Consider the following 16,889-nt stretch of genomic DNA (forward strand, 5'->3'; position numbering starts at 1 on the left):
ATCTATACACAACCACAAGAGTCTCCTAGCCAGAACTTCCACCTGGGTGAAGTGTCTAGTCTGGACAAGCTACGGCACTAGGCTAGAATTTCCAACTCACCCATAGCATCAAGGTGCAAGAGAGGCCCCAACGGTGAGATCTTTACCATTGAAGCCCAAACCATGAAGTACACTGATCTAAGCTAGTCTTTTCATCCTGTGAATAGCATGACATTTGGCAGCCCAACACATAGTGCAAACAACTTTAGCTTGGAGTAGTGCATTTTTTGGGTATGTGAGCACAAGCGAGCAAAAGCAGAGAACAGAGAGCCCATGTCTTTAAGGCCTCACGTGCTAACTCCCCAGGCACATAGTGACCTTGTTGACTTAGCAACATCTATCATACCTCTTCGTCAATAGGGTGTTACCGCCGAGGACTTACAAGCTCACCTTGCATCTCAAGCCAAAGAGATTGAGGACTTGCGAGCACGCATATACATGATGGAGGTTGAGCTTCTGCACTACAAAGATGATTTTGGGAACTTGGATGCTACTGAGGATATTAACACATTTGATTTTGAGGATCTCACCAATTTAGATTCGCAGGCTGCAAGACCAAGAACTCAAGGATTGAAGAGAACCTAGAACTCCCACAAACAAATTTCATAAACACAAACACATAGCAAAACCACATTTCTCACAAGAGATCTAGGAACTCAACAAAGAGAACCTAGAACTCCCACAAACAAATCCCATCTTAGTTTAGACCTTCTAGATTGCTTTTGCAACCTTGGAGGGTCTTCCTTCTTTCTTTTCCTTGTTTGATCTCTTATGCTCAGCTAGGGAACCAAGCATGAGATAAGATAAACTAGAAAATTGTGAGCTTAAGTATATGAAAAGAGTCCCATAATTGTCCTAGTACAGTTTTATTCATACGAATACTTTTTCGTATAAATAAAAGTTATTTGTATGAATATTAATGGATGACACGTTGATTTATGAAAAAAACATGCGGTGTCAGCACTTTCTTGCTCGATTTTTCCTCCCTTCGAATTTTCATAAACGTGAGGTGTCAGCACTTTCTTGCTCGATTTTTCCTCCCTTCGAATCATTCATCCGAATTTCTTGCATTTTTTGAATCATGAATTCAAATTTTTCTACTTAGGTCAATTACACGACAACAGAGAGGGAAGGCCTAGCCATGGTCTATGCAGTTAAAAAGTTTAGGCATTACTTGTTAGCTAACAAGTTCATCTTTTTTGTGGACCATCAAGCATTACTGTATCTGGTTAACAAGCCTTGCATGACGGGATGCATCACAAGGTGGATGCTAATCCTCCTAGAGTTTGACTCCATAGTCGCAATGCGTAAGGGAAAGACCCACATCCTAGCCGATCATCTCTTGAGGATCCCCAATGGAGAAGCTCTAAAGGGAGTTAAAGATGATCTCCCCAATGCTCCTCTATTCCTCATTGACATAATTCTTGAATGGGCAGTCGAAATTGGCCACTACTTGGCCTACAGGTTGCCTCTAGACAAAGCCCTCAAGAAGGATAGAGCCCACAATCTCATCAAGGATGCAGTGCCATATCAGTTAATTATAGGCCAACTATACTGCATGGTCAAGGATGGCATCTAGAATATGAGCAAAGGAAAAGCCCTCACTTGGCTTCAAGAAAAACTGAGAGCCCACCAAGATAATAAGTAGCCTCTTTCCATTTTAAAGTTTCGCCAGTCTAGAGTGGATGAAAATAGCCTTAAGAGAAAAATTATCCAGCATTCTTAGGCCCCTGCATAAGATACCACTCTCCTTAAAAAAACAGTAAGATTGATTTTAATGAAGATCTCTCTTTTTGACAAGAAGAAAACACTGCTATTTTTGCCAATGAAACACCCATCAAGTGGGATCTACTGACCATAATCCAGCTCATGATAGTTCATGTACTGAGTTGAAATATAGATCATGGAAGAATGCCTTCAAGTACTTGCAACCTCTTGTAACTCACCACCATGCCTAGTTTTGTCCAGGTCGATCCAAGGGATGGCCCCTAAGCAATAGACACAACATACCATATTAGTGACACCATATGGTGACGTAAGTATTAAGGAAACTCAAAGATAGCAAATGGCAGATGTATTTTCCTACCAACCGACTGGAATCCACTACAAAAAACTTGAGATAAAACTCTAGTTTTTCCTTTTCAGCAATAGCAACCCTTTCAATCTAGTTCTACATCTCAGAAAGCTGCACCTCTTCATTTCCAATTAGACCTACCCTCCAAGGGCAAGCCAAAAAGAAAATTGGGCAAGACCTAAGTATATTCAGAGATGCTGATCATAATGCATGTTCTACTTCATGCGAAATGAAACATTGTTTGGAAATAAGAAAAATATAATGACTCCTAAACCTACTTAAAAGATTGTCCTCTCCATCATTTTCTTGAGTTCCTTAATCTCCTTTTTACACTGCCTGATCTCATCCCTGCATTGTTTTACTTCATCTGCACAAGATGACAACAACATAAGACAGGGTTGTTTTTTATTTATGATAAATCAAGCTAATAAATCAACTCAATTTACCTTGTTTAATCTTTTGTTTAGATTGGTTGATCTCATCCTTGCATTGTTTTATTTCATCTGCACATGATAAGAACTACATAAGAGAGGGCTGTTTTTTATTTATGAAAAAATCAAACGAAAACGTCAACTTACCTCTCAATTGTCCACTATTTTCAATTAATCTCTCCATATCTTCATATACTCCTCTTGTAGACATTAAAAAAACAATAAATTAATAAATCATGTCTAACATACATGAAAATCTCTACATTATTACTTGTCAATGAGACTTACTTTGACTAAACAAATAAGCCAAAGTGCCTTTGTCTTGTAATGCATGTAGATTTCCCACCAATCATTGATCCATCAGTCACCGACATACAAATGGTAGCATACCCACCACCTATACAAACAACAATAACAAGTGGCATGAGTACATGCAGCACTACCCAATAATAAACACTGAGCAAGAGATACAATGTAAAAGAATGCAAAAGATACAATTAAAAGCAAAGTGATGACATCATCGTAACAAGTTAAGCCATAGACTTCAGGAGACTTTACCAACTTCTAAACCCAATAAGCCAAGTCTGATGTGATTATGCTCAAATGGCAAAAAATCATGTTAGTGTGCTTTAATCTAATCTACTCTCCAAATTGATGAGAGTACTAAATATAGAACAAGATCTACTCAAATGCCTCAAGCAAAAAATCGCCCAAGTCCTAAGAAAGAAGATAGAATGGTTTTTAAATACATTTGAGTAGATCTTTGTCCTAGACTTTACAAACTTATAAACCCAACAAGCCAAGTCTCATGCAATTATGCTCAAATTTATATTACAAACTTTTAGACCCAAAAATGGCGAAAAAAAATTTAGGTTAGTGTGCTTGAATCTAAGCTACTATAGAAACTGATGAGAGTCGGGACATCCACATTACAGCTTGATGCAACATTTCAAGTCATCACATTGTTAGAGGTCAACATCTCTCGATGTCACCTAGAAAGAGAGAGAGAGAGGGCCTTGCTTGTGGGTGTACCCGCCCAATGAGAGGCTAGGTAGGTTGAGAAAGCTTGTATTGTGGGTGTGTCTACCCCTCATGAGGGTAGTCTAGGGTAGGGATGATAGTACAGTTGCGTGGCCATCCTAGGCCTCTTGCTATGACTCAAGGCAGCCTATGAGGAGGCCCATCTACTTGGTGGGGCTTGTGTGGCCACCTATGTATGATGCAGCCCCACCCTCATGACCCTTTTATGGGTAGAGGTGGTCCGACCTGCTGGTTGTCCACCTGGCTCTGCTTGGCCAAGTGCGTGAGCAGGAGGGGCACCCCTTTTATGGTGGCTGGGTGCAACCCCCTTGGAGAGCATACTGCAGGAGGCCTAGTTAGCCCTGCTTTGAGGAGCAGTAGGGCTAGTACCAAGCCCCTCTTATAGGACTGTGGGCAACCCTAGACTGGGTCAGCACACCTGGCCTAATTGGCCCCTATACAGCAGTGGGGTCGGCCCCTTTGAGTAGCTAATTGGTGCCCTAGTAGGCTGGCTGACCGAGGGAGGATGAGCCTATATAGGTTCCCCCCCAATCCCTTCATTTTCTATCAATTGGAGTAGGTGTGTGGATCAAGAATTCCACACTTCGGGTGCAACAGTTGAGCACCTCTTGTACCACTCCTGTGCATCTATACAATAGAGGTTTCCCCCTATAGTTCTGGGGATTTTATCTGAGATCCTTTTGCAAATTTATATGTTTTCCTATCTCCTTCTCAGTGTGGTTTGTGTGAGGCATGCTCTCTCTCTCTCTCTCTCTCTCTCTCTCTCTCTCTCTCTCTCTCTCTCTCTCCCCCCCTCTCTCTCTCTCTCTCTCTCTCTCTCTCTCTCTCTCTCTCTCTCTCTCTCTCTCTCTCTCTCTCTCTCTCTCTCTCTCTCTCTCTCTCTCTGTTCCAAGAGAAGGCAGAAGGAGGTGGGAGGAGGAGTTGGAGGCAGACAGAGAAGGTGAAGGGGGGTGAGATGACGGAAGGCAAGGGAGACAGGGGCAAAGGAGGAAGGCAGGGGGAAGAGGAGAAGGTGACGGGAGGCCGAGGCAGAGAGGGCAGGAGGCAAAGAAGGAGGAGATGGCAGAGAGGGTGAAAGGCAGAGATGGAAGAGATGGCAGAGAGGGAGGGAGGCGGAGATGGCGGGAGGCAGAGGAGGAGAGGGTGAGAGGAGGCAAAGGAGATAGAGGAAGGCAGGGGGATGGAGGCAGAGGAAGATGCTGGGAGCAAGAGATGGAGGAGCAACTTAGGGAGCGGGTGTTGCCATGGTCCTGGCACCTGTTCCCTAATGGCTCCCCTAGGTTCAACCTCACTTAATGGTCTCTACACTTTGAATATTTTTTGGGCCTAGCTTGCCCAGTTGTTCTTTAGTTCATATTTGACCACGGTTGCCATTTTTTCATCCATCTACTTTAGTTCCCTGTGGCCTCTCTTGCCACTTTCGACAGGTTCTTTAGGGCCTAGCTCGCTCCTCCACTTGAGTTCCACTCAGCCTTGCTTTCCAGTTCCAACAATCTCTCATGGCCTTGCTTGATGCTTATCCCTTTATTGTTGGGGCCTCACCCACCCATCGATGCATCCAAACTTGTTCCTTGCTTGCCTGATTGTTTGCATCTTCTATCGTTGTCCTATGGCCATCTTTCTACTTTGAAACCTTCACTCTTCCATCCTGATATCCCAATCGGTTCCTCATCTCAACTGTTTTCTGTGCAACCGTCACCTTGGTAGCCCATTTGCATCCAGTTCATATTTTGTCACTGTGCTTGCGATGTGCAACATCCTTTGTACTTGGCTAGTTGCTTGCCGATCATCTCAGTTGGGCTGTTGCAGCTCCATAATGTGGCCTCACAACTCTCCCATAGTTGGTCCCTTTTGTCTCATCATCTTTTGAGTCATTACTCTCCAATTTGGTCTTTACTCCACTCTCTAATCCATTTGATGGTACCATTTCATCCTTGAAGTATACTTCATACATAACTTGAACACAACAAATAACTCAAGGTGCCACCTGACAAATTCACCCTCTATATCAGACCGGTTAACCAACTTCTATAGGTAGCCCATGTCCTTGTTGATGAGTACCATCACCCAATCTAGCACATTCCTCATAACCTCGATTGCTTTCCACACAACCATTATGTCACCCACATTGTATGGTAGACCTTGACCCAATCTCTTTCTCATTGCCATTTGGAAAAAAGATCCGAATATCCTTCTCAAGATTGCTTTGCGAATAACATAATGGGTACCAAACAAATTGAATTGTGTTGTGAGGGTTAACCTCAATATAGTTAAACTAGCTATGCTAAGTTTACTAACATAACATAACAATAGGTGGAAAAGGGCATTGATTTGACAAAAATCTATGTAAAACTTGCTCCTGGGGTCCCCATTTTCCAAGAGGGCTTGGCTAATACCAATCACCCTTTCCTAAAAAGTGGTCTCTTGTTGAGCTTGTTGGGTGATATGGTGGTGAAAAAATGATCGGTCGACTAGGCCTTTTGGTCCCTCTCAAAACTGACAAAATATGACTCTTGTTTTGGCACATATACGTTCTTTTGACCTTAACTATTGAAAAGGGAAATTCTCGCTCTTTTCTTTATCTGATGGAATTTGGCTATACGAGTTGCTATCTGTAGATCATGAAAAAGATTCATCTACCTTCCACATATATATCCCAACTCACAGCTCCTCCTTTATTGCTTCATCCCCCTATTGCTCTCTTTACGATAGGTAGCCTAGGAGGAAGTTTTGTTTTTTTATCCCTCCTTCACCCACGTGTCAGAATTAGAAGCCTTCATTTAGAACCTGTGAAAGGTTTTCATGGTAAAAAAGCATTCCTTGATTTAAATACGACAAATCTATATAAGGAGAGGGTCAACTAGAACAAACTTTGGATGCTGTTGGTCTTCCCGAGCTTTTCTTCCCTCCAAAGCATTAACAATCTCAAGGCAGGCCCATAGTTTATAATCGACTCGTGAGCTTAAAAGGAGTTTGGATTGGTCGACTGATTTTAATTAGATGATTTTTAGGTGGTTCCCTCGAATCCAATCACAACGTCCTTGTAGCTCGCAATTCTCGATCATGGTTGCATTGTGTGTTGAAGTTGGGTAGTCGAGATTCCTTAGACTTTGGCAAGGAGCATCTCCTTCATAAATTTAGCATGGAAACATCCTATTGCCCACCAAGTATGGTGCATTCAAGGTGCCAAAACTTTTGGACACTTTGATCCATAATCGAAGGTCAATGGCATGTATGATTGAAGGTTAGTCGCACATTTGATAATTACATGAAATTTGGAACTATGTATGTGTTGGTGCTTGGAACTTGGATAGCTTTGATTGTGAACCTTATCAACAAGTTTACCTAAAGAAAACCTAAGATTAGTGGCTTGGGAGTCTCTTTAAAACCACTCAATTCGGAATAAGTTAAAGTTCCTCCCAGTTGGGGGACTACAATGGGTCAGATCATAAGTGCATGCACTCAAGGTGACCACACGTTGTGTCAACACTTAATGCATAGAGGCAGTGGACTCTGAAGGTATTTGATCTTGACACAATTATTATGGTCAGATTATTATGGACTTGATTAAAGGATAAGGTTTTGTTTTGTGCATCATTGGTGGCAAATTCTGTAAAGATTGGTCTATGCTACAAATATATTGTTGCTTTGAATTTTGCCACTCATTCAAGAATCACCTCCTAAGTAACACAATCGACTTCGGCAAAATTGACTTGGACAACATAATCATGAAGCTTTAAGTACAAAAGAAGAGGAAAATGAAGTCTCAACCTCAAGTAAAGACTATGAACCTACATAATATGGTGTGTGGCACATTGTTCTAAAATGAAACTAGATAGATATAATTTAATGGTAAACATATGCTTCAAGTTCTGGCTTTTGAATCCTAATGATCCAGCTAGTAACTTGTCAAATTTAGATTTTTGCATTGTTCGAGAATAATGGATAGCGCGTTTCAATGTGCGTATGTTTTAAATGTATGTTTTCATGATTGCAAAAAGTGAAAGAGATCTACGTGACTAGAGCATGCAAGGTATTGATTTCTCAACTTGCAATACGAATACAGGAATGCCTGTTCTCTCGGAATATAACTCTTTGGGGAAGGAAGCATGTTGCCTCCTCGTCAACACTATCTGTGGTTATAATAATTCTAATTATATAAATATTTTTAATTGCTTTCCTTGCCCTCTCGATATCCTTACTTCTAAATTCGTACAACATTCCTCTCTTTTTTTACATGTTCTCGATGCGAGGGAAGATTCAGAATCAGCAACAAACATAGCCAAGTTCAAAGGATTATAATTCATATGGTAGTCCATGTCACAATAGTATATAGGTTGCAACCAAGCATGATATATAGGCCCCAAAAACCACAAATCTTTGCACATTACCAAATTCGTAATAAAACACCACCCTTGATATTTGCAAGGAGGATCCGGTCCAAATGGACCCTGTGTCATGTCTCATGTCCATATTTTTACTCGTTCTTCTTATTTTTTTAAAAGATCATTAAATGGTGGGATTCAAGTGCAATTTCAAGTCACTATTACATGCTCCATGCCAAAAATGGTACTGTAAAGTATAGGGAACGAGCAATGAATGAATGAATGCCAAGGACTATGAAATATAGGCAACAATCAATGCAAAAAAGAATGCCAAGGATGAACAAGGGATGCGAGGATAAATGGATTTCATTTGTGGCTGTCTCTTACTGTGCTACTCAAAAAGCCATTTAAAGAGCTATAATCTCCTCTCTTTTTTTGATATGTTATTGTCTATTTTTTTCCCATGTTTCAGCTTTGTTGATGGCTCTTTACTCTATTCTAAAGGTGGCCTACCCAACCTAGTTTCCCCTCGATGCTCTAGGTCTACCTCCCCATCGTAGAGTTTATTTTCAACCTGCCACCCCTACATTATGTACACATATTGCTTTATCTTCTTGTGCTAGTTATTAGCACTCAAAAATGCTTAGGTGAGTGGGAGTAGGGGGTGGAGAGAGAGAGAGAGAGAGAAACCCGTCCTCCACTCCCTTGAGGAGCACTCATAGCTTAGGCGGTAGAGTGTTTGTCTAGTTGAGTAGCTGCAATTGTTCGCATCCTGCTCAGAGAGTGCAGGTCCTATAGTAGCCCCTTGTAGTGGACCATGAGTGTATGAGTGGGTGGATGGGTGTTAAAAAATAAAATTATATTCCCTTGTATAATCATTATGGGTGAACTTTACTTTAAAAATTCGTAACATTATAGTAACATTGTCAATTCAACTCGAACAAGTTGGATTCTCTCTGTACTTTTGAGTAGAAAACCGTGCAATAATCAACACTTGTGAAATTTAAAGTTTGAAACTAGTTTTAGGCTCAGCTCATTTAGGAAAACTGCATACAAATGGTTTCATTAATAAGAGTGCATACATTCGATAGGGCCACATTAGGATACTTTATAACAACGCAAAATTTCCATCTACATAAAAGACAAGTGTGAAGTTTGTTTCGAAAACTTGTAACAAGCATGTTGAACGGTTGTCAAAGGCAATAAGTATTCCCTTTGTGAGAGTGCTCTCAACGGAAGCAAGAACGGAAGAGGGAGAGAGAGCGAGAGAGAGAGACAGAGAGCCACACAAGTTTTGGTGGGTGCAGAACCACCCTAATCTTCTTTTTCATTCATTTATATATGTGTTTGAGTATTGTACATAACCGGGATAAAGGCACAGTGACCTTTAACCCCCACAACCTCCCACTTAAAGGACAATGTGCCTTTAAGGGAGAACAACCAGTGAGCATACTATCCAATGCCCATCAATACACGACAATACTCAAATCGCTGACTAGGTAGACTCTTCGTCAGCATATCTGCAGGGTTATCATCTGTATGAACCTTGACAAGCTCTATGCGCTTGTCCTCAAGTACCTCCCTGATGAAATGGTACCTGACCTCAATGTGTTTGGTCTTTGCATGAAAGACCGGATTCCGTGCTAGCTGAATAGCACTCATGGAATCACTATGCAATGTCGGTACACCTGTATGCATCCCCAAATCTCCCACTAGCCGATCAAGCCATATAGCCTCCTTGCAACCCTCTGTGGCTGCAACATACTCAGCCTCTGTGGTAGACAAAGCAACGCACTTCTGTGCGCGAGACATCCACGACACTGCACCACTTGCAAAGGTGAACACATAACCAGAAGTGGATCTCCTACTATCCACATGCCCTGCATAGTCTGAATCTGTGTACCCAAGTACACGCATGTCTCCTTTACCAAAGCAAATGCACATCTCCTTGGTACCCTTCATGTACCTCATGATGCACTTAACTGCCTCCCAATGCCTCTTTCCTGGATTAGCCATATAGCGGCTAACAACTCCCACTGCAAATGCAATGTCTGGTCTAGTAGCTATCATAGCATACATAAGACTCCCAATTGCTGATGCATAAGGAACCTTGGCCATCATGGCCCTCTCCTCATCTGATTTGGGACTATCTGTATGACTCAGTTTCACATATGGAGGCAATGGAGTACTCACTGCCTTCCCCCCCTCCATATTGAAATGCTGCAATACTTTTGTAACATACTCTTTTTGTGAAAGCCAAAGGAGTTTCCTACTCCGATCACGCGTGATGCGCATACCAAGAATATGACCTGCAAGTCCCAAATCCTTCATATCAAAGGTTTCATGCAACTTGGCCTTTAATGCATCTAGCTCATAAGTATTCTTGCTAGCCAATAGCATATCATCCACATATAGTGCCAGGATTATCAGGCTACTATCCTTAGCCCTTTTAGTGTAGAGGCAGTGATCAATTTCACTCCTTCTAAAACCCTGGGACCGAATGAAAGCATCAAACTTCTGATACCATTCTCTAGGTGCTTGCTTAAGACCATAGAGACTCTTCTTCAGCTTGCAAACTAAATGCTCTTTGCCCTTTTCTTCAAAGCCTTCCGGCTGCACCATGTAAATTTCCTCATGCAAATCCCCATGCAAGAAAGCTGTCTTGACATCCATTTGCATAAGCTCCATATCCTCTACTGCCACTAGTCCAAGCATGCATCTAAGTGTGGTCATCTTCACAACTGGAGAGAATATCTCATCAAAGTCCACACCCTTCTCTTGCTTGAACCCTTTAGCAACCAAACGGGCCTTGTATCTAGGCACATCATCACCTGTGACCTTCATTTTGTAGACCCATTTACATGGCAATGCTTTCTTTCCATGTGGCAAAGAAACCAAGTCCCAAGTCTTATTCTTCATAAGTGAACTCATCTCTGATTGCATAGCATACTCCCACTTGCGTTGATCCTCACGCATCATAGCCTCTTTGTAGCAAGAAGGCTCCCCGCAATCAGTAAGCATCACATAGTCTACCCCTGGAACAAACCTATCAGGCGGTCTAGACACTCTAGATGATCTTCTCAATGGCATTTCAGCTTGTTGTCCCACTTGCATATCAGCCACATTTGGCTCATCATTTCCACCAATAGATGATCCATCATCTACCCTTGATTGTATACCTGTGAGAGTACTTGGTTGTACCATTTCTTGCACATTTGGTGCATGGACAGCTTGCTGTCTATCAACATATGTAGGTGGATTCACATCCTGGAAAGTGATTCTCCTCATTTCCACATCCCTCATGGGTGCCTTATGCATCTTCTTCTCATTGAAGACCACATCATGGCTGCGTATGATCTTCTTTGCTTCTGGATCCCAGAGACGATAGCCCATCTCTCCACTTTCACCATAACCCAGAAAGATGCATTTCCTAGACTTAGGATCTAGCTTCTTTCGAAGCTCTTTTGGCACATGTGCATATGCCTCACACCCAAATATACGCAAATGAGAGTAAGAGGGCTTCTTGCCACTCCATGCCTCTTCAGGAATACCACCATCCAAACTCTTACTAGGTGATCTATTGATCACATGCACTGCAGTCTTCATTGCCTCAGCCCAAAAACCACTAGAAAGACTTGCATTGGAAAGCATGCATTGCAACCTTTCTTGAATGGTACGATTCATCTTTTCTGCAACTGGATTTTGCTCTGGAGTACGAGGGGATGTAAGCTCCCTCTTAATCCCACGAGTATCACAGAAATGCTGAAAGTCATGAGAGAGATACTCTCCACCATTGTCAGTCCGTAGGCATTTAAGCGTTCTACCTGACTGATTCTCAACCAAGGCCAGCCAATTCTGAAATACCTGGAACACATCACTCTTCCGAGCTATAGCATAAGCCCACACTTTCCTAGTTGCATCATCAATGAATGTCACATAGTATTCAGGCCCGCCTAATGACCGTGTAGGCATGGGACCACATACGTCCTGAATGCACCAAATCAAGCATTTCAAACTCTTTCTTTCCCCTTCTTTTATGGGCTGATTTAGTCTGCTTCCCATAGAGACAATGCTCACAAAATTCAAAATCAGAGAAACTCAAATGCGGTACATAACCCAAATGGCATAAGAGTTTCATTCCATTCTGGCTCATGTGCCCCAACCTGCAATGCCACAAAGAAGTGCTTGGCTGCTCGGTTATTGCAACAACATGATCAAATACCCCTGATACATGTAAGGGATACAAAGTCCCACACTTGGCACCCCTGGCCAAAAGCATAGAGCCCTTTTGAATTTTCCAACTCTGAAAGCCAAAAGTGGTGTGAAAACCAGCATCATCTAGTTGACTCACTGAAATAAGACTCTTGGTCAACTTAGGCACATGTCTCACATGTTTCAAAACAAATGCAGACCCATTTGCAAAAGAAAACTTTATGTCACCTGCTCCCACTATGTCACATGCATAGTCATTTCCAAGATGCACACAACCTGTCTTTCCACTATCATAAGTGGAGAACCATTCCCTATGGGGAGTAACATGGAATGAAGCACCAGAATCCAAAATCTAATCCTAGGAATATGCATCATCTGAAGTGGTAAGCAACTCTGTAGATAAACTAGACATGAAGAGAACATCATTGTCACTATCATGTGTGACTGCATTGATCTCCTCGATCTTCACTTTTCCTTTGTCCTCCCTTGGACTCTCTTCCTTTTGATTTGCACCCCAATTTGCATTCTTTTTCTTATCCTTTTGCTCTCTTTTCAGCTTGTAGCAATCCTTTTTCATATGGCCCTTCTTGCCACAATGGTAACACTCAATGTTCCGTGCCCTGGATTTGCTATGAGACTTCCCTCTTTCTTGGGACTTCCCCCTGAACTGTGATCTGCCCCTTTGCACATTTAAGGCTGCATCCTGCTTGTTGCCATCCATAGACTTCCGTCTAATCTCCTCGGCCAACAAGCTACCCACAACATCATCAAATTTCAGTACTCCACCAGGTGCAGAGTTACTGACAGCTGTACGGAAGGTATCCCATGAGGATGGCAATGAACATAAGAGAAATATTGCCTTGGTCTCCGCATCAAAATTCATTTTCTGAGCCTGAAGCTGGCTGAAAATAATATTGAATTCATTCAAGTGAGAAGCAATGGAGACCCCTTCCTTCATCTGCAGCTCAAACAATCTCTTCATGAGGTAAACTTTATTAGAGGCAGTTTCCTTCTCATAAGTGGCACACAGTTTCTTCCACAAATCTTCCGTAGTCTGCTCATTTACTACTATGAAATAAACTGACTCTGCAAGATGAAGTCTAATAGTAGACTTTGCTAATGCATCCAACTCATTCCAATCATCCTCAGGCATATCCACAGGCTTAGCTTCAATCCCTGCCAAGGGTTTAATCTGCTTCTTTTGAATAAGCACATCCCTTATTTGTTCTTTCCACAAAGAAAAGTTTGTCCCATCAAACTTTTTAATGTTGAAAAACTCCTTTTCAGACATGGAAGAGGATGCCATGATGCAAATAAAACAAAATCCCAAATGCTAGTGCCTGCAAGAGAGAATCACACCAAATACCAGGTGCACCCAAATGTGTATGCCACAATAGAGTGAAATATCACCAAAATTCAAAGCTCAAAGCATCAAAAGATGCATCTGACTCATGTGCATATACTATGCATCCATATGAGCAAATCTGGCCCAAAAGAAAATGCCAATAAGTGCCAAATGACTCAAGCATAAACACTGTCCATTGGCATATGCATCAATAATGTCTCATCCAAGAGAGCATAGCACTATCAGTGCATCACCTGCAATGTTTCAAAGCTATCCCTTAGCATAAAATAGCATCCATGTGCAAAGCGTCCATAAAAAATAGCATCCCACAAGGCAATTTGGGCCTATCAGCGCATCCAACAAGGACCGCAATGCATCCAAATGGCCTATAAATCATCCACTGCAACCCAATGCATACCACGAATGAGCGCACATTGCTCAAAATGCAACCAGAGTGATCTGCATAAGGTATGCTCAAGAAATCATAGTCCCACGGTAATGAGTGCTACTGAAAATAGAACCTAAGATGCCTCAAAACATGGGCGCCATTGCATAATCGGAATCAGCAAGAAAATCTGCAAATATCTCTCTTCTGCCAGAACTCCAAAATCCCAACCGATGAGTGAGAAATGGGAGTCAACACTTATCCACTGCCATGTGGCATAAATCTAAGGTTTCAAAACCTTAGTATGAAAAATGCATAACAGAGAGACGAAATCGAATACACAGAGATTTATAACTCTGAAAATCCTCCACCGAATCACGCAAGAACTGATAGGTAGGGGTTTTTGGGCGTCCGGAACGCAATGGGACAGACGGTTTTGGAAACCGTGGTCTCAATCACTGGGTCCAACACACGGACTGAAAAACGTTTTTGGAAACAGAGCTATCTGTAAACTCCACCTCTGTAAACTCCACCGGAGTGCGAATGATGAGCAACATAGAAGTTTTAGGACCTCCTGAGTCCACCGGAACTGACAGATCTGCAAATGGTTGCTCCAAACTTGAGTTCCAACACCCGGGCAAAAAACGCAGAAACTGACACAGTGAGTCAGAAATCCAATGAAATGATCCCAGATTCAAGAATGAACGCGTTTCCAAGCTCCTGAAGTAATGTGGACACCAAAAGCAAGCAATAGTTGCCTCTACAAGTCAATATGGAGTCTCTGTCATCGAACGGAACAGGAAAAAGCTCAAAAAACGACTTTTTCTTTGAAAGCTCTTAACAGGCTCTCAAAACCACTTCGCAAAGCCTAAGTGACTTTTCCAAAGGTTTCTCCAAGGTTTCTGCACACTCGGATGCAAGTAAAGTCACCCACAAAGCTTCCCACAAAGCTTCTCCTTCCTCCCACAGAGCTACTGAGCTTCCAAGCATTCACGCACGCTCAGCTAGATCACTCAGGCTCTGATACCAGTTGAGAGTGCTCTCAACGGAAGCAAGAACGGAAGAGGGAGAGAGAGAGACAGAGAGCCACACAAGTTTTGGTGGGTGCAGAACCACCCTAATCTTCTTTTTCATTCATTTATATATGTGTTTGAGTATTGTACATAACCGGGGTAAAGGCACAGTGACCTTTAACCCCCACACTTTGTTCCAAAAACCAATGGGATGTAGATTGGCTGTGTCTTGTTGTCAGATTCTTTTGATGCTTCCATTCAGTACTATCTCCTTGCCATGTCGCCTTGTAATTGGCTTGGGAGATTCAATCATAATTGGATTGGGAGATTCCCTTGATGTGCGTGATGTCTTATTGGAAGTAGTGCCATCCACAACGACAACTACATTTGGAGGGCTAAGTTTGAAGTACCTTGGAGCGACCTTAAGCGACCTTAAGCAGTTGTTTGATGTGATCATCTACATGTGGCTTGCTTGCCCTTGCATCAAAACTGAACAAGATGAAGCTGATATCGCTAGGACCGAGTGAAGATAGTAATACCAAAGACGTCCACAAGCATTCAACACACACAACTTCCATACCACGTCCCTCATAAAGGGTTACCCATGATGGCAAGGGATAGTAATGGCCATCTTGAAGCATTTTCAACAAATAGTTACTGAAAGGCGTCCCAATTTTGCATCGTAGCTTATACTTCTAGTATATAAAACACAGTTCAAACATATTTGCACTCATTAAGTAGACATGGTTTTTCCAAAAGGGCGAGTACAACCTGAATTTCCCTATTGTCCAAGGCAAGTATAATCCCCAGATATTCATATGCTCCATATCTGATGTATAGCTCCATGCCCAATTGAAAATCACATTTGCATTGACATTTTTAGAAACATATTGAAATGCGCTTGCTCGAAGTCCTTCATACCATGGTACATGTGTAGGTTCCTTTGTTTCAATGCCTTGCATATAATCACTCCCCCCATCGGACACTCATTATCCTAGCCAATGTACTTCTACAACAATCTATTCACACCATACGTACTGATTGCTACTTCCGAAAAACCATCAACAAATGGAGATGGAACAATGCACCTCCTCTTTCTATAGTGCACAACCCAGACACACAAGTCTGCAAAAACCTCTCCACATCTGGCAAGATGCCGAAGTCCCCAAGTATGCACCCCCCACACCAATAGCGATGCTTAGCTCCATGGTCTTCACAGCACCTATCACACCTCCCTTTCAGAGCCACCCCTTTGATCCCATACACCTACAATACCAAAGTCAATGAAAAGCAAGTCACGACCCATAGTAAAAGGAAACTGCTCGAATAATATGCCCCTATCGAATGTAAAATGCTACTCGAATAAGAGTCGATGATGAAGACTTATCGACCAACTCTTACACTGGACATCTCCATCGTCTTTAGCTTAACTATCTCTCGCTTTAGTCCCGGATCTCCTCTCCATCATCGTCTTCTCTAGCAATCTCCTCTCTGCACGCTCTTGCTTTACATGCATGCAGGAGCGAGCTAGTTGCTTACCTTTCATGGTGAGCACCTGAGCTATTTAGCCTCTTCGCCAACCCGCTTTCCTTAAATTGACATCATATATTTCCACAAAGCCTTCTCTGCCACACATGCATCTGGCCATTAATGTACCATGATAATTACCTATTGCGCACATGTTTATCCAATTATGCCACCTCACCCGCTGATTTGCGACGCTAGGCTAATGCTGATTGGGAAGGAATTGTCGTGGTTATCATGTAAGGACTTTACGCTGCCCACTGTGATTGACATTCCTCTTGTTTCTAGATTGGCATGGTTGCGCTTAGCACCCCATAACTCTTACTGGGTATAGGCACATAGACTGCGGCGAGTCTGGTACACTACTCCTTCAGCTTGCCTTAATTTCTTGTTATGGCAAGTTTTGGTTTGTAAGATGCCCACGAAGGACATGCTTATCAAATGGAGAGGGGACATCTCCCATTTTGTAAGATGTAGCGTGAGTCATTTTCATCTTTTCT

This window comes from Dipteris shenzhenensis, chromosome 27, assembly GCF_047967505.1.
Source record: "Dipteris shenzhenensis isolate YYH24624 ecotype China chromosome 27, Dip_SZ_1.0, whole genome shotgun sequence".
Lineage (NCBI taxonomy): Eukaryota > Viridiplantae > Streptophyta > Polypodiopsida > Gleicheniales > Dipteridaceae > Dipteris > Dipteris shenzhenensis.